Genomic DNA, 23,508 nt, shown 5'->3' with positions numbered 1-23,508 from the left:
GTGCCCCCTTGCTCCTCCCACTATATTCGCCAATGGCTACCGCGTGCGTTGTATACTTTTGCATTCCTGATCATTGTTTAAATAACATATACAGGGTGGGACCGAACTCTACCGACAAACTTTCACATGTTGTTCAGGGATGTTGTCTGAGTGTTTTGATAAGAGGAAACCATGGTCCCCAGTACCTTATCACAGAGTGATTGCATTTATTTCATTTGTTGGGACTCTACTACCTTTGGTCTATGTTTACATGGAATTTGTTTCGTTTCTCGAGCTGAACTACCTTTGGGTATGTTTACTTGGCACAGTACCATTTGACTTATTGCCAAGGTATTCGCTCTGCCCGAAATGTTTACATTGCAGTTTGCAATCTCGCCACGAGGCGTGGCCTCTACGAACAGCTTGACAAGACGAACAGAGTGCTCAGTCCTGTCTCAGGTTTTGTTTCCTGCAGTGCTTCGTGGCTATTAGAGATATGGGGAGGTTTTAGTATGCCGAGTTAGCCGATATGAACCTCGTTAAGAGTAAACAGTGTACTGCCCTGTAAGTGCAGTACAGTTATTTAACAAGCAAATGCAAGTTTTGTCCTAGGTTTGTTTCTTTACTCATGTAATATTTTGTATTGCTTGTATTGCTATTCATAATATTACAGAAGGTGATGAGTAATTGCTTAATTTTTCTTTGTAATCTCTCACGGTTCACCAGACACAATACAAGTATAGCATATCAAAAATCACATTCTAATAAGATACCGCAGACCATGGGTATTCCCAATCAACCTGAGTTCGGTTTCACCCTGTATATTTACTAAACCAATTTTAGGTTTGGGACTCTTAAACTCGGCCATGGACCATTTCAATCTACATTTCTTGCTTATTTAATTGGGGATGTTCTGTCAATGCTCTCCGGTGGAAGACCTTTGGTGATTGAATACACATACTTGAAGGAGCAGCTTCCGATTGCCCTCTCTGTTCATAAAGTGGACTTAGAATTTATTAGATCCCCCCCCCCCCACACACACACACGTACACACTTTTTGCCACTTTTGCCCCTGCACTATGCTAAACCTTATGTCCAAAGGGAAAGTAAACTGCCCTTGCTTCCTTAGTTTGGACACTTTGCACCCGACCTTTTGGAACTCAATCGCCGCCGCCGATACATACAATAATGAAATTTTGATGTTCCCAAATCTTACTTTTTCATATTCTTTCATTAGAATTCAAATGTTTCATTCCATGTCCTACATGTTTCCTCGTGTACTCAAATGTCCAATGAAGAAATCAGGCCGTGGCATATCGGTTTACATAACGGGAAATTGGATATGCAAATAGTCGTTTGCATACGTCGCTTATGTGTGTTGAGCACACTGGGGCGTGACGAGTGTGGATTACCATTAAGCATTTTCCAATTGCGCTGGCCACGAAATCGATTTGTCAGAGCAACAATCGCCTCAATAATCAAGTCGAGTTTCGGCTTCGTGAGTTAAGCAGCTGGCTTCCAATTCGTGGACTCGTTGCCCATGTCATTCGTCATGTCGGCGTGGAGAGGTTGAAAGCCGTGGTTGAAATTTGTCTACGGATACATCAACTTGTCCCGTATTGATCGTATCGTGGTTTGATTCTAATTCCACACGCAACTCTAGAAATTACTCAAGTGGAAAGCCGGAGACATAAATTACAACAATTAGAGTTCGTTTATTATGAATTTAGGTGTCGTATCTCAAACAGAATGAGGTTTCCCTTCTTTTAAATGTGCGACCTAGTGATCTGTTACAGTAAAAAGCGGGTCAAAGTGCAAGAAAACGTCTTTTTTATATCTTGGAGTTGTCCGGGGGGATATCCACGACACTTTACTCTAACAGGCATTCTAATGAATATGTACAGTAGATTAAGTCTATAAATGTGTATATTTATTTATTTCTAAAATATTGAATACAGAAGATATATTCATTTTATATCAGGATTTCAATCGGAAAAGAAATAAACAAAATATTAAGATGAACACATATACATATATAACAATAATAATGGCAAATGATTGACTGTGCCTCAAAATAGATTTATATTGACTGAAATTACATTAGGAGTACCGTATATTCCTCTTGGAGCTAAATACAAGTTGATATTCACATTTGAATCACCGTATAAAACTGCATTATCTTTTGAAATTTGGTATACATTGGTGACGACACATTCATTGCCTATTATCAAGATTTAAAATAAACTGAGAATATAAGTTGAATAGAATACAGATGAACAGAAAACCTTTAGTATTTAACACAATAAGGGAAAATGTAGAAATACATGTATATGTACGTAATACATATATGTCGGATGATGTTTGAAAATACGGCAATTATATGTAAAAGTAACTCTTCTGTCGCGTCTACTGTTTATTCTCACTTTAGTAAGCAGAATTGATTCGAATATTTCCTAACATTTGTGCTAAGACAGTGACGTAGCTGCCACCCCCACAAACCCCGCAATGCAAAAAGGTTGGGGGTCCCTCGTTGTTCTGTCTGTGCCTCTGAAATTTTGTGTAATCCTAGAAATGGAACAGGGAAAAATTCGATTTAAGAAATAGACGTTGTAGGTCAACAATTGCCCAATTCGAACTTGACATTCCTTGAATAGACAGACTCGCTCTTACAGTGTAATATCCGTACAGTCACCAGCAATAAAAAAGGGACCCCATAGATCCTGAAATACTAGTTTCCTGCAATGCGTTATGTGTGTTGCCTAATTTACGGCGATGAGCCGACTTCAGTAGCAACTTTTCAGCAGGAAGTTCTGCTGCCGCCGGAGAGTTATGCAACACACATAACGCATTACAGGAAACCAGTATTTCAGGATCTAGGTGTCCCATTTTTATTGCCGGTGACTGTACAGGGATATCCTTTCATTCAAGCACATCCCCCCAACACACACACATAAAAAATTTGCAGTAATATTAAGGTGAAATAGAGGGTGTCCGGAATGAAAGTGAAAGTCTATGAAAGTGTGTTATTTTAACATGGTAAGCAGTAGCTAGAAACAAAAACATACATTTTGAAGTCAAACTCGCCAAGTTTTATTGGAAGCAGTTACAGCTCAGTATAGCTCCACATGAGCTCCGTTTGTTGCACGGAGAATATCCAACGTGTATTCAATCTCCCTCCATGTGTTCTGTAGCATCTGAGGGGTTACAGAATGAAGAGCATTTCGAATACGGCCCTAAACTTCTTGTAGATTACCTATCTTTTGGCCAGGATACAGCACGTCTTTGATGCACCCCCAAAACAAAGAAGCCCAGAGGGGTAACATCAATCTTCTGCAGAATGGCAATAACAAATTAATGTCCTTCGGCTTGTAATCTGGCTTAATTTCGTGCAACAACTGCACCTTGTATGCGTACAAACGTAACTTTTTGTGCACGATTTCGTGAACAGGGGACCTTGGAATTCCTATAGATGCCTTCTCGCCTACCGTATTGACTTCCGTGGGCTACGCGTGCTTTTACCTGTACCGACACCATTTCTGTTTGAGCGACACTAGTGCCGCCAACGATAGTTTTACATGTATGAAAATTTGCTGAACCAAACTCAAAAATGTACTACTGCTTTGCAATGCTTTGTTAACAAAAATCTCGGTTTGTTGAATGCAATAACTAAGGCTGGGATTTTGATGACCTTAAAATTGCCAAAAAATGACCTTTAAAAAATTCATTTATGACCTAATACATGTAAGAAAATGCCCTAAAAATTTAGAAAAATGACCTAAAAATTCTGAAAGATTTGTAAAACAAATAAACTACCAACAGAAATTCAAATTATAAATTAACGTTACAGTATCTATCACATGTTCATTGTGTATGGTAGTACAAGTAAGAAAGTTCACTTTTTCTCATCTTTTACACTTTACGTACTGAGTTGTAGTACACAAAGAAAATCATATGCAAATTTTCAAAAGTGAATGATTGTCGGTTTTCGGACAAGAGAGCCTTGTACATGGAAAAACTTCTCTCGAGTTCCACCGACACAAGAGGAGCATATGAACAATATCACTTGCTGTTAAGTCACTTTTAATTCCAAATTGCTTCCCTGACAAAATATCCGATACAGAGCACAACACTTTGTACCCCTTGTTATTTTAACAATAATCCGTCTGGCGACAATGTATTTACTGATAGAGAGAGGGGGAAATCACATTGTTTGAGCTGAATTGTTACACAACAGCTTGTATCAACAATACTGCACAGAATGTCTTTGTTTCTTCAGACACAGTCATTCTGAACTGCGCTGAAGGCAATGAGACAAGAGCCGGGAACCTCACTCCTTCAAAGGGTTACATTTGCATGTAAAATGCCCCTTCTTTCATCAAAATGTAGAAAAATGCATACGATGACTTTTAAAAAGCCGAAAAATTACTTAATCGGTTTAAAAAGTTTAAGAAATGACCTTTACTCCAAAAAGGGTCAAAAAATGCAAAACAAAATGCCCTAACAAAGGCATCTCAATTAATTCACTTACGTGTAAAACACGTTTCTACGTTTCTATTTACTTATGCAATGTATCTGCCTTACCAAAAAAAAAAGATGCGTTTGCATCAAAATCTTAGAAGTATTTAAAAACTGTCAGTTAGAATCCGGACACCCTGTATATAGAAAATATGCCCCGATTCTACAAGCATAAAATTTACAATTGCATATAGATATTCGCCAGAATCGATATGTGAATTGCACCAACGCATTTACGAGCCATAATCTCGCTGTTACTCGCTTGGTAACAAGTATACTTTATTCATTTCACCCAGACTTATAGCTATCTAATTCCTCCTATAATTTCTTATCTTCACCTAAGCACGCCTACTCAACATAATGACGAATAATGATAATTTGTGTAAGGAATCATGCTCTATTTGAACCAATCGTATTTGTATTTTGAGCTTAATTACACTTGTTGGATCACTTCCGAGATAGATCGATGCACATATCGATGATCGATTATTTTCCCGGCAGTTCCCGCCCCTGCGGAGGGCGTCGCTGCCATCGTGGCCTTCGCTGCTCGCCCGAATACAATGCTCTGATCTAGAACTTGGCCTCGGTTGTCAGTTACGCAGGAATTTTCTATTACAGCTCTCGCACACTGTTATACAATGTTCAAGGTCGTTCTAGACTGATCTGATACGATATTTGTTTTGCTACTAATGTACTTACTTACTTTCTTTACTGCACTTTTTGACTCTCTCTGCACTCACGCGTCTAGTTGGTTTCACGGTGCAACACCGACTCGACTACTACGTTGATTTGGTGTCAAGTAGTGTAGTTGGGGTCTGTACCATTTGCACTACAATCTGGAGCGGTGTAGTGTGGTGTATGGTCACGTGGTACATGCTAACTAATCAAATGAACGTTTAAAGCAGCAGACACGCATTGGTTGAATCTTGTGAACGTGAACACCACTATTCGTCTGCTTGGTTGAACGTCATTTCCTTGCACCAATTTGACACCGAGATACACCTTCTTTAAAAAGGTGCTGCGAACTGCAAGGTGTGCTAAATATAAAAGTACTTACAATGTTCTTCGTACAGATGAAGTGTGAGAAGTAAACGAAAGCAAACATTTTAATAAACCTTAGTACATTAGGTATTTTGCCTACATTTAGTTATAATTCAAACTCGGATTTTTAGGTTCTAAATATGTACTTTTAGGTTCCTAAATTATGTTGTAAAAATCCTAAAATATGTTCTAATAATTCTAAAGTAGGTTCTAAAAATATTAAATTACACTAAAAAATCCTGAAGTAGGTTCCTAAGAACTTGAAATGGTTCAAACATCATGAAAAACACTAATTAGGTACAATTGTTAAAAACAAAATTTCAAAGGAACCGTGAGAATATTTTATATATATATATATATATATAACCATAAAAAATATTAATATTCTAACCAAATTTTCATTTCTATGCATCATTTTCAAAATGAACCACTAATTATTCTAATACTAATGCTTGTACTGTCGACAAATATTACTTATCGATTTGATAAATTAATTACGTATATGTATAATTTCCTGCATAATACATAACAATATTTTTCACATTATCCTCAGACAAAATCCCGCCTTTTATGTGTGAGGATCATCTTACATGCTGAAAATTATATTTAAAGAGATGCTTAGTCAATGGTGCAAATTTGAATGCTAGAAAGCACCAAAAGTAAGTGGATGAGAAGTTCTGAACTTTGGACTGTGCAGACAACAGTGGCACCAGAAATTTTGTTTTCCTTAGAGCTTCAAAAATCATTATGGACTTAGAGCGAGGGATATAGGCAGAGAGTATGTTTCACACAAGTTAGTCATTGAATGTTTTTCATTACCAAACAGAACAAATACCTCTGTGTGATGTGAAAATAATATAAAACCTTAAAAAATATATAAAAAACCTAAAAAAGGTTTGATTCAGGCACAAAAACTTAAAATAGCTTCTAAGAAGCAAAATAGGTTATTTTAGGCACTATAAAACTTCATCAGTTGGTGCGTTTTTTAAATAAAACACTGAGGTAACGTTTTATTTCTCATTTACGTGCAAAGGAAGAATAGTTTGAAGACATAAAATCCGACGTCTAGTTGTAACACACATGGTGATTTATTTATAACCGTTTGTTCCCCCACAAACTTTATTAATAACGAAAAAACGTACATTTCAGGACAAACATTCCACTTTGATCTCACATTTGTGTTCGCACAGTTGCAATGAAAACAGAAAAACAAACATAAAAATGTTACAAAATGAGACAGTTTAATAGCCAGATGCGTAACCCTTCACCTAAATAACTGCTTGGCATCTCCTGTGCATAGAAGCGACCAAGGTCTTGCAGTTGTCTGGGCTGATTCCCTCCCACTCTAATGCTACGGCCCTCTTCAGATCTTCTTTCAACTTGCACTCATGTTTTGGTACACGCTTCTTCAAAAATGTCCATAAATGTTCAACCGGATTCAAATCTGAACTTTAAACTAGTGCTTTCAACTGCTTTGGTACATTTAAAATCAACCAGTCCCTGTTGAGTTGAGCAGTATGTTTGCTGTCGTTATCCTGCAGGAATGTGAATTCACGTGGCCATCCCATATGCTGGACACTTTTTTTCACGTTATTCTTTAGGATATTATTATAGACATCTTTGTCCATGACGACTTGCATTTTAAACTCGTTTAGTCGACATGCAAGCCCACATCATAATGGGTCCTCCAACATGTTTTACCGTAGCTGTTGTATTGGCAACATTCGTAACGTTTTCCTAGGAACGGGGGATCGAAGTAGGGACCTTTAGGTGTCTCAATGTGTGATGTAGCTCACTGATCATTCATCCTCTATTCTAGAGCAACTCGCTACTCATGGTGAGCTTGATGGTAAGGTGCGAGAGGTAAGGACTATACACTTGATGGCAAAACACAACACTTGAGTTTAAACCCCTACAGACTGAATCAGCGTGGTGAACGGAAATACCTGTCTTTCACTGTGTAGAAGTGCTCCCTCGAGGTTCAAACGAAGTGTCCGTTTCTAGTGCAAGTCTGGAAGCCCAGACTTCACTCCCTTCTCCTAGACTTTTAGCTCGTACTTCTGCACCCTCTGACTGATAGTTCAGAATTGACCACTGACCTCTCTCTTCCCAGACATTTATTCAGATTGATTTTACTAAGCAAATGCAGAGTCAGACCTCTGGCCTCTCATATTCTGCTATTCGCCTGTTTACATGTTTACGTTGCTGATGACCAGGAAGACCTTACGTAATGTCTGACACTGCATTCCTGATTGGCAAGTTCCTATCTAGAGATGATGGCTGAATAACTGGGATTTGAAAGTTCATTGCATTGATATTTCTAGGATTCTACAGATTGTTACGCATTGTCCTACGTATTTGCCTTCCTCCACATTCTGGTCACACCATCTAATCCGTGCAGCTTTATTTTGGTTTAACGGACCAGATCACGTTGTCCGAAAACTCCTGATCCTTATGTAAATGCTCTTGAACAAATCCGACTCTGTCGATACGTTTGTCCTGTACGAACAAGATTGTGAGTAACTGTATACGGATTTAGTTTCACGTCGGCTCGGTGGCCGACCTCGTAGACGAGTGGTTAACACAACGCGCTACGACGCCATCGGATCATAGGGTCGAATCCCAGGTAAGACATGGATGTTCGTGTTTGTTCCCGAACTAGAAATTACAGAATTGATTAAGAACTAATGTAAAAAAGGTTCGTTAAATGGTGGACTTGAGAGCTCGCCACCGAAGTTCCGGTTTCGAATCCCAGCCTGGGCACATGTTTCTTGTGAGTGTGACTTCATCAATTTAATCTAATCATCATTCATCATCGCGATTAGACGAAAGTGACACTGACAGCAATAAGAAATAAGAAATACGCAAACACAAGTTTTGCTTTGACCTTCTTTGGCTAAGCATTCTACACACACGCAAGGAAGAGAAGATGATTGTGCATATACTTTTATATGCAGTGGTAGCGTTGTCGCCTTCTAATCAAAGGGTCCCGGGTTCGATACCCGGTGGAGGCACATGGTGGTTCGGATCCCACTTCAAACTGTAGGTCCAGTTCCGATTAGCCTTAATGTGTATAAAGTGGACTTATAACACCAAATCAATCAATCAATCAAAATACCTTTATACAGGTTGCCGGAAAAGTGAAGCAATCGAGATTTTGAATGTGCGTAACTATTGTAAAAAATGCGATAGAGACATGAACCTTAAACTGGGTATTTGCTTTGTCTATGTAGATATATATTTTTTAATCTTTAGACAATAAAATGATTACTAAAGTTACTAAAGTGTGAGAAAAGGTTTGCACTAAGTAAAAAGAAACATGGACAAATTACATATATGGAGGCGCTTGCAATATTTTCTTTTTTCGAAATTACGATGTGTAGTTGAAAAATTGGTGGTGTCAGAGGGCAGAACCAGGTGTAGCCAGTATCTGAACATGTTATTCAATGTCCAATTGAGAGAAAGGAGTTGAAATTTATTGTGCAAAGAGATAGGTAGGTTAGATAGGTGCTTTTGTAAAATCAATTTCAACTCTTTTCTCTCAATTGGACATTGAATAACAGTCAGAATTTGGGCATACTTGGTTCCTGAATAACATAGTCAGATGTTCGGCATACTTGGATCTTGAATAACATAGTCAGATGTTCGACATACTTGGTTCTTGAATAATATAGTCAGATGTTCGGCATACTTGGTTCTTGAATAATATAGTCAGATGTTCGGCATACTTGGTTCTTGAATAATATAGTCAGATGTTCGGCATACTTGGTTCTTGAATAATATAATCAGATGTTCGTCATACTTGGTTCTTGAATAACATAGTCAGATGTTCGGCATACTTGGTTCTTGAATAACATAGTCAGATGTTCGGCATACTTGGTTCTTGAATAACATAGTCAGATGTTCGGCATACTTGGTTCTTGAATAACATAGTCAGATGTTCGGCATACTTGGTTCTTGAATAACATAGTCAGATGTTCGGCATACTTGGTTCTTGAATAATATAGTCAGATGTTCGGCATACTTGGTTCTTGAATAACATAGTCAGATGTTCGGCATACTTGGTTCTTGAATAACATAGTCAGATGTTGGGCATCTTGGTTCTGTCCTCTGAAGTGACCAATGTTGCCATTACACCTTGAAAAAACATGCATTTTTATGAATGTCATAATTTAAACAAACAGTCGCCTGTAATGCATAAAATGCGCAAAATATTATGTTTATTTTATCATTTCGACGTATACGAACAGAGACCATCGATATACATCGAAGGTTATTGCAAGCGACTCCATGCATATATATATATATATATATATATATATTTTTATTTCGTTCAAAAATTTTCTCACTCTTTAGTAACTTCCCTCAAGACCGAACGTTCATGTAGAGAATTATTTGTATTCTTTAATGTTTAAAAAATATCCAGAAGGACAAAAGAAATGCCCAGTGTAAAGTTTCTATCTCTATCGCTTTTTGTACAAAAGTAAAATACGTTCAAAATCTCGGTTGCATGACTTTTCGGACCCTAAACAAGAGATGTCGGAATACCTCACATTTGAATGGTCTGCACACGCCACTGCGAACACTGAAGAATTAAGATGGCCGTGTAATTACTAGGAATATTGATTTAATTATTTCCAAGCAGCCTTGGTGGCCAGTTCGGTGAGTGTTGGACTCGCAATCTTGCCGCCGGGAAGTTCTGGATTTCAGGTCAGGCCGTGTACAGTGTTCTTTGCTCTATTATCACGTGCATCTGACCATCAGTCGTCCCTTTTATCGCGATTAACGTTAAGATCTTCAAAACTGACGTTAATTAACTTGATAAAATTACATTAACCTGGGGGAGGAGTGTGAACGACGACTCATCATATTTCATCGCTTCCACAAGCGACTTAATGCCCACCCCCTTACATTAACATCAATATAGATTATGTTACTCACGGCTAACGGAATGCAAGTGCACAATTTCTTTACGGATGGAATGAACATCTCAAAACGTTTTTGTCAATTTGCCTACCTCCGTGACCTAGTGGTTAGCTCAGCGCGCTACAACGCAAAGGTTCCCGGGTTCGAATCGCGGCCTGGACATGGGTGTTCTCTGCGAGTGTCCATCAACTTCATCAAATTATCACTCATCCTCATCATCACGGTTAGTTAAAAAGTACAGAGAATCGAATTAAAATAAACCAAATCAATCAATCAGTTGTCGTTTGTTTACTTTCCAGCTACGTAACTCTGCCCACATTCAGCCTGTAGTCCAATTCCTGCCACATACATTGCAAATCGCATCCTATCATAATCGATTTTTGCTTGTTCGTTTATGTTTGCGATTTAAGTCCACTTTATGCACAGATAGGCTATTCGGGGCAGGACCTACTGTTTAAAGTAGGATCCGAACCACTATCCACCTCCACCGGGTATCGAACCCGAAACTCTGATAATAAGACTAATCGATATGCATTCACGTGTATGGTTATGGTGATATTCGAGGGTTTCTTAAAACGCAAAGTCTTTTAAGTGTTAGTTTGCACAGAGCAACCTCACTCTTTTACTTGCGGTCGGGTTACAGCTCTTAAATACTTAACACAACTTACGAATTACATTCTCACTAGACTGGAGTGGATGATATTCAGCAAACTTGATACTGAAATGTCGGTGCACACGCATTACAGATTTGTGAACGTCAGAAAAGATATCTTGTATTCGAAGGAAGTAATTTTCTCCAATGTGGTTCCAGGCAGCGAACAGTTCAAACTTCGTGCTAAGTTAGAACAACAATACCTTTTTGAGTTTTTGTGTGCATCCGACTTCATTAGGGGTGAGTAATATATATATCAAATCCAGAATGTGGTTTATTCTAACCCTGTATTTCTTTCTCACTCTTCCAGGCATTTCAATGGAGGCCGAAAACCTGCACATTAAATTTATTATTTACTTAATTCTCTAGAATTATTACTTTGGATTTACAAATTTCTATTACATCAATGTTTTACCTCTTAGGCTAATCGTAACGATGAGGATGAATAATGGGCTAATGAAATAGTCGATTGAACAGCTACAATGAATCCTGTATGCATACAAGTGCATAGCTGTGACCGAAAGTGTTAAGTGTCGAATTTCGAATTCGCCACCGAAATTCTAGGATTCGAGTCCTGGTCTGAGTCTCTGTTAGTATCCCTTCATCACTTGCATTTAATCATCACACATCTTCATCGTTGCAATTGGCTAAAAGTGGCAGAAAAACAGCCCCAAATAACAAAAATACACATAGTTCTGACATAACAATTTGTTATTTTTTTGTTACTTAGCGTCCCTTTTCTGACACTTTGGACTAATAGCGAAGATGGAGATGTGTGATGATTGCATGGAAGTGATGAAGAGGGACTCACAAAGAACACCCATGCGCAGGCCAGGACTGGAGCCGCGAACTTCAGCGGATAGAGTAATTTAGTATCATTTCTAAGCTATTAACTTGTTACTAAATTAAAAACTCGCCCCTAATAACATCGTGAGTCCCACCCCACAATCACCCCAAGACATAATTTATCTTATAATTTTTATAGTAAGTGATGTCAGATGGCAAGTTACATTATTTAGGTTTTATGACATTTCAAATATCTCACTTTTCCCATTTTGTGACATTTTGAAAGCAATCGTGTTCTTGTTAACTCCCCTTGCAGATTTAGCTCTGGGGACATAGCGCCCAAACTCCCAGTAAATCCCGGGGTTGCCAGAACAACCGCGAAAGTTAAATTTTCGCTATCAATTCGTTTATTCAGTTATCCAAGTTTGGTTTCACACTTAATCCGTTTCGTGTTTAAAGCTTTCGAGCTTGTTCTGTTTCAATCTTGATCCTTTCGCGTTTAATCCTGTGTTTCGCTCAGCGGTTGCGCCCTTTCTTGCTTAGTCCGTTTCGCGCTTAATATTCTTCGCGGTTATTCCGCGACCACCCCAATCCCGGCCTGCATCCTCACGAAGAGTTTTCATTCATTTCTCCCCTCTCCCCGAGTGTCCGTGTCCAGTGGCGACGCACGGCGTGGACCACACGAAGCGAAATGAAAGCAAATGCCTTCGCTCCTCTGAAGGACGTTGGCGGTTTTGGCCGAAGGTCAAGTCCACCTCCTTGTCTTCTCCCGGGAAAAAAAAGTAGAGCAAGTCGGAGGTAACGTAGCCTTCTTGCGCAGGACTTGTTCTAATTGCAGGCTTCTTCCGTGGAAGATTGTCTAATTGCACTGCGAGGAAGCAGCCTTATCACAACAATCAAGATGGGTGAGGAATGCACGAGACTGTTCCTGCATATTTTCATGCAAAGTATTGTTTGATGGAAACTCCCACCTGAATACATTGTTTGAATAATGATACCGAAGTGCCCACAGAAATGATAACCAGATGCCTGTTCTGTGCCAAAAACTTCTTTTACTGATTCTGTAATTGAAGAGTTTTCACTTCCCCAGAAAAATAAAATATTGTATATTTTCGTATTTGTGTGATACGTTACAAGACATTGACAAAATTTCCGAAAGAAGTTAAGCTATACTCTGTCCCGGATATCTCTGGACCCTGTTAACGAAAACAAGTCTCTGCGCAAGTAGTGATGCGTGAAGACTCCACCAGCGGCGGCGATTAGTGGGGGGACGACGGAGGGCAGTTGCCCACCCCCCCACTCTTTGCAACTTTTTCTACCGCATTATGCTAAACTTTATCTACCAAGAGAAAGTACACTGTCCTTGTCCCCCTACTAGTATTCGCACCTTTTCTCCTCAGCATCGCACCTTTTCTCCTCAGCAGGGCCGTATCAAGGTTTGTGGAGGCCCCTGGGCAAAATGTTTTGTGGGGCCCCATTTTTTATTATTTTTTACTAGGAGCTTTATTAACTCCATATGTTAACCACCAATTTTCAGCAGTTCGAATGGTAGACCTGATTTTAGAATCAGTAGTCATTCACAATCGAACAGGGAGAATAGCGCAGTAAAATAAAGTTACAGGACGTAAATTACAGCGCTATAGCAGCAGCAAAATTCTGCGTCTAAATGTCTACAGTATATTATGAAGAGTTAACACCGTAACTACAATATATAGTAAATACTAAGGAGGTCTCAGATGGAAACAGAGAACTGAGTAGTAGACTGTACTTGCGTACATAATTTATTATAAATGATATTATTTACAATTAAGAGTAAATATGTCACTACATATGCACGGTTCATCAACTGGACAATTACATACAGGTTTATTGTGTAAATTGTAGTAACTACACTTTCTTCAAGAAAATTCCCAAAGGCTTACTTATACTAGACACACTTGCCCGACCCTGTGGCCAAGAGGTTAGCACATCGCGCTGCGACGCCAAGGGTCCCGGGTTCGAATCCCGGTCGGGCTTGGTTGTTTGTGAATGTCCATTCATCAATTTCATCACTCATCCCCATCTTCGCAAATTAGCCAAGAGGCACAAAACGCGAAGTAAAATAAACGAAATCAAACCAAACCAAACTAGACACACTTTTCTTGCCTCTTTCACCGAAAATTCATCTACTATATCATCGAAGTCGAATTCACAAAGAAATTTATGTTCAATGCTTAATAAACAAAGATTGGATAAGCGATCCTGTCCCATGGCAGCACGAAGCCTGTTTTTCACTAATTTCATTTTTTTGAAAGATATTTCTCCGCTGCAGTTTGTTACCATTGTGACAGTCAGATTTACCGTCATTATTATTATTATCATTATTATTCATGTATGTAGCGGTAAAAAGACGTGTTGATTCAAAGTGTTGAGTGTTTTAATTTGTAAGATTACATATTTGATTTTTGCCAAGCCGACGGGAGGAACGAGACGTTCGCGTGTGTTAAAGGTGAGCACCTGAAGGGTCACGCTATTCGTCTAAAGCTTAGGAAATTCGACCGTAATGACAAACATTTAAATATCTCGGTTTCCAACGGTCAGATTCATGTGAAACTTATACCAGCGCAGCGGCATGTGTGCAAGGACGGATGTGTGGAGTTTCGTCACGATCAAGCGACAATTACGGACGCCAGATCAAATCGGTTCTAATTGATCAGTTTGTGGACAGCGATTGCAATTGAGCTATGGGCGACAGCCAGGCGGAAGCTTAATCCGCACAAGTAAACTTCGGACACGGTCCGTCCTAGTTTGGAGACAATAGAGCGTGGTGGAATAACCTCTCCGGAAGCGTCACTCCAACGTGCGCCTAGCGTCCTTTTTCAAAATCCAAATAAAACGAAGGACATGGTTTTTCGATACACAGTCTTACCGCGATCCTTGTAGCGAGAGCAGCTCCGTGCTACCTCTCCATATACAGTCTTGCCGCGATTCTTGGAACGAGAGCACCTTCGTGCTACCTTTCGTGTACAGTGGACTTTGTTGTGTTGTGCGAACAGCAGTGTGTGTGATAGGCAGTAAGTCTACACGAGTGCGCCTACCTCAACCGCTGGGGGAAGTTGAAGCGAAACCGTGTTTCCGTGATTACCTTACGCCATTTATAATTTTTGAGAAACGAGGAACACCGGAAACTATGGCGGGCTAGAGGAAGAAGAGAGATGAGGGCGTTACGTCGATTCGCCCGATGTCAGACGAGACTACGCCGATGATGCCTACCCGCCACGGAGAGAGAGATGGACGACGAGCCACGCCGACGACGCCTACCAGCCGCGACAGAGAGACGTAGAGAGAGATGTTGACGCCCCGACGACGCCGACGACGCCTACCAGCCGCGACAGGGAGATGTAGAGAGATGTTGACGCCCCGACGACGCCGACGACGACTACAACGACCGCTCAGATGCGACGTCCGAACCGCGCCATACCACGGAGATCCACCGATCCCGAGAGGAAGAGGAGCCGGGGAACTAGGTGTTTGAACCCTTTTCGCATCTTCATCGTCGCGACCAAGGAAACCTTTCGCGTGGATACTATGTGTTTTCAATCGCCCATAAAGACGCCAGGATGCACCCCGGAAGCTGAGAGATGGTAAAGTATTCATCTGTGTGAACCTTAACACGTGAAGGCCCGATTGATTTAGAGAACGCCCTTGAAATTCGTCGACATTTTGAAAACGCCCACTCAACTCGAACTTCATACCAAACTCCCGTCGCGCTTGTCATTTGTAATCTATTCGTCTCAGGCCAATTTTTCTTATTCCTTGTGATATTTTTTGTATGATCTTAAATTCATTGTTGTTTGTGCTCCTTTGTATTTGTTTAAAGTGCGTACTATTAGAGTAAAGCGCCGCCCGCTTAATTGCATATTCTACTTGAGGTTTGTTCATTTTATGTGTAAGCGCTGTGTCGCTGCTAGCTATGTCAGGTCGCATATGTGATTATTTGTTAAAGTATTTGCCTGGTAATATGAATTGCTCGTCGCGGCGAAGTGTTTAAGTCCCGCCTGCTAGAGAGTATATGTTTGCGCCACTCAACGGAGGTTACTTGTTATGTTTGGAACCACGTGAGGTCCTGTAAAAGGAAAACGTCCGCCCACGTGAATGTAATTGCCGTTGAGACGCCTTTGTTTATGCTGGTCAAGTAATGTATTGTCACAGCGCCGACTAGTTTCTTTTTTTAAAAACAAAAGGCGAACTTAAGTAAGGGCTGGCTAGGATTTAAGTAGCACCGGAGCAAAATCACAAATGACCTGATTAGACAAAAAGTAAGATAAAATTAATTGAGAATGCAATAATTAGGGCTTGTCGTCATAAAACCTGTACATGTCATGTATAATTTCTTGTGTCGATGACCCCATGAGGATTGAATCTGAGAGAGAATGTGAGAGTGCAAGTGTGGGGACCTGTAATAATTCCATTTTTGTTGGTTATGAATAGAATATACTTTTTATTTTCATGTTAATTTTGGGCTATATCATTTTCGTATGCATGTCGCTACCCGTGATTTTCAGGTATGCAGCTAGCCGCTTCCCGGCTACAGGTAAAGAGGTGGCAATTTGAAAGTACATATGTCTTTGTTTTTACTTTTTACTTTTTTTGCTTATTACTATGCACTGTTGGTCACCGGTTCCTACACACGAACTTAACCTGGACCGTAACGCTATTTCGCTTGTCCGAGGGAGATTTTGCCGCCTCTATCTAGGTAGTGGTAGCATTTGTTTTCCCGGGCAAGGGAGGGCGTAACATACATTTTTGGCGCCGCGAACACAGGGACCGGTATATTTTAAATCGAAAGCACCCTCAGTGCAGAGGTATATGTCGTTTTTGTAAGGGCTACGTCAGGCGTATTTTGGTGTCATGTAACTGTGTTTCATTGTGAGATTTTATTGTTTTATTTTGACGTGAGGTGGTAATTGAGACATTAGGCGTTTATTTTTGTCAAGGTAGTAGGGCAGCTACTTAAGGCGTTAGGCATTTTAAAATTTTTGTTTGGCATATGGCATTAGGCGTTAAGTTGAGTTCTGGCAAAAGGGGAATCGACCGCCCTTATCTTTTTTCGTTTGTGAATTGTTTAAATATATATATTGGTATATATTGTGAGCGCTCACGTTTACGCTAGTCAGCGAGCATTGAGAGTCGACCGAGGGTTGAATATTCGATTTCATGAGATTGCGCAACCGCCGCATCGAGAACTTAAACATGAGTGACGTAAGGGTGATTTGCGATGTCTGCAGCGAGGAGTTCCCTGAAAGTGAAAACGTCGGCACAGCTAGGCAGGTTTGTTCCCGGTGCGATGTCCCGTTAGGTCCACGTGAAGGAAGCAGTCTACCGAACAGCGGGGGGCAAGCCAATGAGATCAGCGCGCAACCGGTTTCTCCGGGAGGTGCAGAACGGGTCGACGAAGCAGCTAGCCTCAGTGGTACCAGCTCCCAACAGATCATCGAGATGCTACTGCGGATGGAAGCCAAGATGGAAGCCACGCGAAGCGGAATCGAAGCCTCGCTCCAAGCCAAGATGGAAGCGACCCAAAGCAAGATAGAGGCCATCAGCACCCAGATGCGAGTGACGGAAGACCGCCTCCAGGAGACCATCCGTACTTCCGGTGAGGTGATAACGCAAGAACTCGTCACTCGGGTACAGGAATGCGAATCCCGTGTCGAAGCCAAAATCGCCGAAACCAACGTGCGGATCGACCGGCAAGAGAACCAGATGGCAACACTGTCTCAGAGCGTGCGCGACCAGGAGGAAGGTATGCAGCAGATGGCCCGACAATGCGTGCAGCTGGAAGCGACATGTGACGGTGGCATAGACTCCCTGGGGCGACATGTGCGGGAAATTTCAGTTCGAGCCGAAGGAAACTCCGAACGGATTGAGGACCTCGAGATGAAAGTGCGTCAACTGAGCATAACTAGCAGCGGCACTTCACAATCGTCGCGGGAGCCCCGAGTGACGTCATCACCGGCAGTCGACATCGCCACTCGCTCGAACGGGGGAAGCGACCAGCGAGCTCCAGAAACGCCCCGCCCCCTTCGAAGAGAAGACACTGCGTCACCACGGTTGAGTCCGCGTCGCGAGCAGAGGGACGAAGATTTACACTTTGACCCACCGGCCGCCAGGAGAGCTCTGTTTACGCCCGAATACCGGAAGCACTTCAAAAAATTTTCGGGTGCTGACAGAATTCTTCCTTCCACGTACCTCGAGGAATTTAATTCTACCGCCCGAGAGTTAGGTCTGACAGACGAGGATAGGCTTCTGATTCTGAAAGGTTTAATGCAGGACCGGGCCAAGAACTGGATGGACAGGAACGAGGTGAACTTCAATTCATATGAGGAGTTCAAGGAAGCGTTTCTCACTTATTTTCAACGTCCCCTGCAGGTCGAGAGGATGCTGATGCAGGTGCGAAACGAACGATACGACAGGGGCAGAGGACTCACGTATGCCCAGTACTTTTGGAAACGTTACAATGAGTTCAAGTCTCTGCAACCCCAAATGACCACGGCGGAGATAATAGCCGCTCTGATGTACCATTTCCCACACGAGATTCGTCGTCATCTCAATGGAGCATGCGTGTTTGACGCCGACGCGATGTCCCTCACACTGGAAAATCTGTTTCAGTGCGAGGAGGAGAGGCAGAAAACCAGGGGTGAGAAGTTTAGCAAGCGGCGCCGACCGGAAGATGATTCGTTGCACCGGAATAAACACCTGCGCGTTCATCTAGTCCAGCAGGGATGGAGAGGACAGCACCACGCTCCAGGGGCTGAAAGGAACCGCCAGCTGCAAGATCCACCTTCACCGCAACGAAGACGCCCGTTCAGAGGCAGGAGACGGCATGGAGGTCCGACTCGTGCGTCGCCAAGGAGAAACGACGGCTTTTTTCAGAACGGCCAAGTCCGGGATGGCTTTTATCAGCGCCACGCGGATAGCAGGTCGGTCAGCCCGGAGTCAGATCGGGGAGATGCAGGACGCCGTGGAGCGAGGACGCAACGGAGCCCAGCGAGAGAAGAGACCAGGCCGAATTCCAGACGCGGTTCGCCCAGGCCAGGACCGTCGGGATACCAGCGTCCGGGAAACTAATAAAAGTCTCGCGTCAGGACTCGGATGCGGGGCAGACTACACCTGATCCACCTTCGCTTGAGCCGAACCACCCGGATGTAACAAAGACAACGCCGATCAGGATTCGTGCCGCTTTACTGGACGAGGAGATCCACGCCGACGAAGAAGCCGAGGAAAGTCACGAGGACCGCTGGCCTTCGAAATCGCCACATGTACAACTGCGAGTGGGCGATGAAATTGTGATGGGGCTCCTAGACACGGGAAGTGAGGCAAGCTTGTGCTCGGAGGCAACTTGGCGGCGCGTGACAAAGGGAGTGCGCAGGCCACAACTTCGGCACGTACGAGACTTTAGACTCATCGATTTCTCGGGCAAAGCGAGGGAGAGGCCCCTCGGTCACACCATTCTGCAGGCAACGCTGGATGAACATCACGTTGAGGTTGAGGTTCTGGTGGTCCAGTCATTGTCCGTGGACCTGCTGCTAGGAATGGATTTCCTGAGCCGGTATGCGTCTGTGCTCAACATCGGTCGACACTTTGTAACCTTGAATAATCGCGACGAAGAGTTTAACGTCGAATTCTGGAGGTCAGGCGCAGGAAAAGAGGGCGAGTTCCAGCCCGTCGTCGCTTTATGTTCGGAGGTCGACCGCGACAAAGGAGTACAGGAAAGATTGCACGCCGCAGTTGCTTCATGTGAGAATCTCTCGGCGAGTCAAAAGCAAGTTTTCGCCAATCTTTTGAGGGATAATGCCGTCGTTCTTGATGAAAGGCCAGGAAAGTGCCGGAAGTAAACGCATGAAATCCGTGTCGAGGGAGAAAGTCCAGTTGTCAGTAAGCCTTACCCGATAGCGTTTACACATCGACCGGAAGTGCGTCGGCAGCTGCAGCAGATGCTGCAGTGGGGCGTTATAAGGAAATCACGCTCAGTACATTTGAATCCTCTACTCGTGGTGAAGAAATTTGACAATAGCCTCAGAATTTGCGGAGATTTTCGCGCGCTAAATACGAGGTGTAAGCTGGAACGCGTCAGAACATTAAAACTACAGGACACCCTACAACTGTTCCATGGAAAACACGTGTTCTCAAAAATCGATATGTTATCTGGATTCTGGCAGGTTCCCTTGTGCGAACAGAGCATGCCTTATACAGCCTTCGGATTCGAGGATAACTTATATGAGTTTACCGTCGTTCCGTTCAGAATCTCCAACGGCGTGCAAGCTTTCACGAACGCCATGGCGGAAGTGCTCGGAGACGAAGTGAAAGATTTCTGTCTGTGGTATGTAGATGACATCTTGTGCTTCTCGAGAAACGTAGAGGAACATTTCGAACATCTAAACCTGATCCTCGTTAATTACGAGATGCGGGAATGACGATTAAACTCGAAAAATCGGCTTTCTTTCAACCGGAAGTGCAATTTTTGGGCCACATCATAGACGCTCAAGGCGTAAGGCAGGACCCAGTGAAGTTTGAAACAATAACGAAGCTCGAGCCCCCGACATCAAGGAAAGGAGTCCAGCGCCTTCTAGGGATATTTACGTGGCACCGGCGCTTCATACAGAACTTCAGCGAACTTGCGTCACCCCTATTTGAATTGCTGAAACAAGGAAAGGCATGGAAATGGACAGATCAACATCAAGGAGCCCTAGATAAACTGAAGGACGCCGTCTGTGAACAGCTTCGCCTTTACCACGCTGATTTTTCTGACGTTTTTTATGTCCAGTGCGACGCTTCAATCACAGCCGTGAGCGCAGTACTGTATCAAGAAAAGGAGGGGGAGAAACGTGTGATTCAGTACGCCAGTCGTTCCCTGCGGGGGGCAGAGAGAAATTACACCGTCGGAGAACTCGAGTGCCTGGCCGTGGTGTGGGCCATCGAAACCTTTCATGTTTATCTGGCCGGAGGACACTTTATTGTGAGAACAGACCACCGGAATCTCCAATGGCTGCACCGCGCAAAAAACTGGAGTGGGAGACTAACGAGGTGGAGCAATCGCCTTCAGCGCTACTCGTTCGAGGTGGAGTATGTGAAAGGGCGAGAGAATGTTGTGCCTGATGCCCTGTCAAGATACGTTGGGGGAAAGGATTAACAAAAGTGCACGTAAATTTGATGCAGTTCGATTCCCTGTACAGTGGTGGAAAAAAGTTCTTCCCCATAAGACTTTAATGGCAGTAAATAATGCCTGAAGGGTAGGCAACACACATTGCACCTTTAGGTGATCGGGTGATTCTGTCTGTCTCAAGAGCAACTCGTCTTTCATGCAATAGCCAACAGACACAGGGAATGTAGGAAAGTCACGAGACGTGTTAGGTGGAATGTTGTTTGTCAGAAAATCGCCTGTTCTCAATGCAAGTCGCAGAACCAAAAAGAGCTACACGTTACATGTCCGAAAATCATTCACGTAAAAGCGTTGAACGAAACGCTAAAATAATTATTGCCTTAATTACAAAGGCTACTATACTACATGGGCAGCGGTAGCTCGGTCGTTAGGGCGTTTGATTACGAGGCGAGAGATCTGAGTTCGATCCCCGACTGGGGAGAATTGGAATTTTGTCCACCTATTCAAGTGTCTCCGGTGCCCACCCAGCTTCGTACAAAGTGGATACCTGTAGGAAACTAGGGGGAGGGGGGTAAAGGGACCAGGAGCATGGTGCTGATCACATTATCTTTCGGCCGTAACAAGAAAGTGTGAGGCCCTAAATCCACATCCCCTACACGCCTTGGTGCAAAGCACAAATTAGCACTTTGCTTTTTCATTTACTATGTCAGATTTTGTCGGAACAGAACTTTCTAATCTCTACCTGAACTTTCTTCCAAGCTCCGTAGGGTGGCCTCTCCGATGGCGCAGTGGTAGTGTTGTCGCCTTGCATCAAGGGGTCCCAGGTTCGATACCCGGTGGAGGCACATAGTGGTTTAAACTGTAGGTCCAGTCCCAATTAGCCTTACTGTGCAGAAAGTGAATCAAGTTCCGTAGAGATGTAAATAGACTCCAGTTTTTCTTGACACAATTCATCCATGTTATATTTCGTTATAAAAACCACGGCCGATATGCTGTGTGTGTGTGTGTGTGTGTGTGTGTGTGTGTGTGTGTGTGGGAAGGGAGGGTATAATTCAAACATGTGAGGTGATCCTTTTCCCACTACTCCATTGTCCGATCCTTCGTATCCAAAATAACTCTCTATTCCACACACTGAAAATGTAGCACTTCCTACATCTTAGCATGCAAATATCTAGTAGCAAAGTAATGTGTAAGAACACATAGTGGTTCGGATCCCACTTTATACTGTAGGTGCATTCCCGATTAGTCTTACTGTGCATAAAGTGGACTTAAGACACCAAATCAACCAACCAACACAATCCCGTTATTGTCCAAATGATCGAATCCAGAACCTTCGCCGCGAATAACATAAGCAGGAAGACAATGTGAAATTACCGAACACAAACAGAACTTAAAACCTACAACGGACAGATTGGATTAAGTCGACGATACAGCAAGCTTTCTGAAATGATAAAAGAATACGAAAGTTGAAGGACCTCGACACACACACACACTTTTCCTCCCCTCAATGGTAAGCTATACTTCTTGCAGAGATGCCTTTACGTAGGCCTTCAAGGCCACGACGGGACCAAACATACGTCTAGTTTGATATGAAAGCTGTGTTCCTCCTTATTTCGTCATTGATAAAAGGAAGACGGGCCTCGTCTGCTAGCCCTAGTTTCGTAGAGCAGACGCCTTTTTGCTACCGTTTGATTCAGTGACCTTCGCTCGTAGTTCGCAAGAGTGAATGACTCAACAGATACCTGTTTCCTGTGAGCTTATACAAGAATAGATATTTCGTTAGCGTCTGTAAGTATTGTTTCATCTGCAGTTATATCAGTTAATGTTCGAGTAGTTTCCTAACGGTTACGTTATTTATAAATTAGTTCTCGAGAGTGAGCTTTCTATCTATTTGCACGGAGGGGGGGGGGTTTACAGCCTGCATGTATAAGAGTAGTTAACAAAAAGAAAGAAGAAATAAATTATTGTATAGATCGAATGAATAACATTCTGTCACGGGGCCTCCCCGATGGAGTAATGATAATGTCGTCACCTTGTAATCAAGGGATCCCGGGTTCGATACACAGTAGAGGCACGTAGTGGTTTGTATCCCATTTGAAACTGAAGGTCCAGTCCCGATTAGCTTATCTGTGCACAAAACAAAAACTAAAATAATAAACTGTCACAGTGTAAGAAAATTTCATGTTCAACAAAATACGAAAAAAAAAACAATTCCGTGTTGGAATTCACATCTGTAGCAACCAACACAATAATGCGTCGCAACATATTTTCTCAGATCCATTTTAATTATACGTGCATGATAAAATAACAGAAGTAGAGGAAAGAGAAAGCCAAGCGAAACACGGATGCCTCTCCAGAATTTGAAATCTCGTTACGTAAGGTTCTGGGTTGAAGTCCAGGGCAGGCATGACTCTCTTGTTCTTGCCCTTTTATCTGCTCTACTTCATCACAAATCGTCGTAATGGTTTAC

The 23,508-nt window shown here is 42.5% G+C and overlaps 1 protein-coding gene across 3 annotated transcripts in view; it reads left to right on the top strand.

The window, feature by feature from the left end:
• Positions 1 to 23,508, top strand: part of LOC145989483 (uncharacterized) — a 544,790-nt gene that overhangs the window by 357,590 nt on the left and 163,692 nt on the right. The window contains exon 1 of one of the 3 annotated variants that reach the window (XM_083124830.1): positions 509 to 591. The exons of the other annotated variants lie outside the window; for them this stretch is intronic. The gene's annotated coding sequence lies outside the window, so the exon portion shown is untranslated. Of the gene's footprint in view, positions 1 to 508; positions 592 to 23,508 lie in introns of those variants that run through there. 3 annotated transcript variants of the gene reach the window in all.

This window comes from Lepisma saccharinum, chromosome 6 (genome assembly GCF_977018435.1).
Source record: "Lepisma saccharinum chromosome 6, izLepSacc3.1, whole genome shotgun sequence".
In the NCBI taxonomy this organism is placed as follows: Eukaryota; Metazoa; Arthropoda; class Insecta; order Zygentoma; family Lepismatidae; genus Lepisma; species Lepisma saccharinum.
Note: the sequence above shows the minus strand (reverse complement) of the source record. Positions and strands in the feature narration are given on the sequence as shown.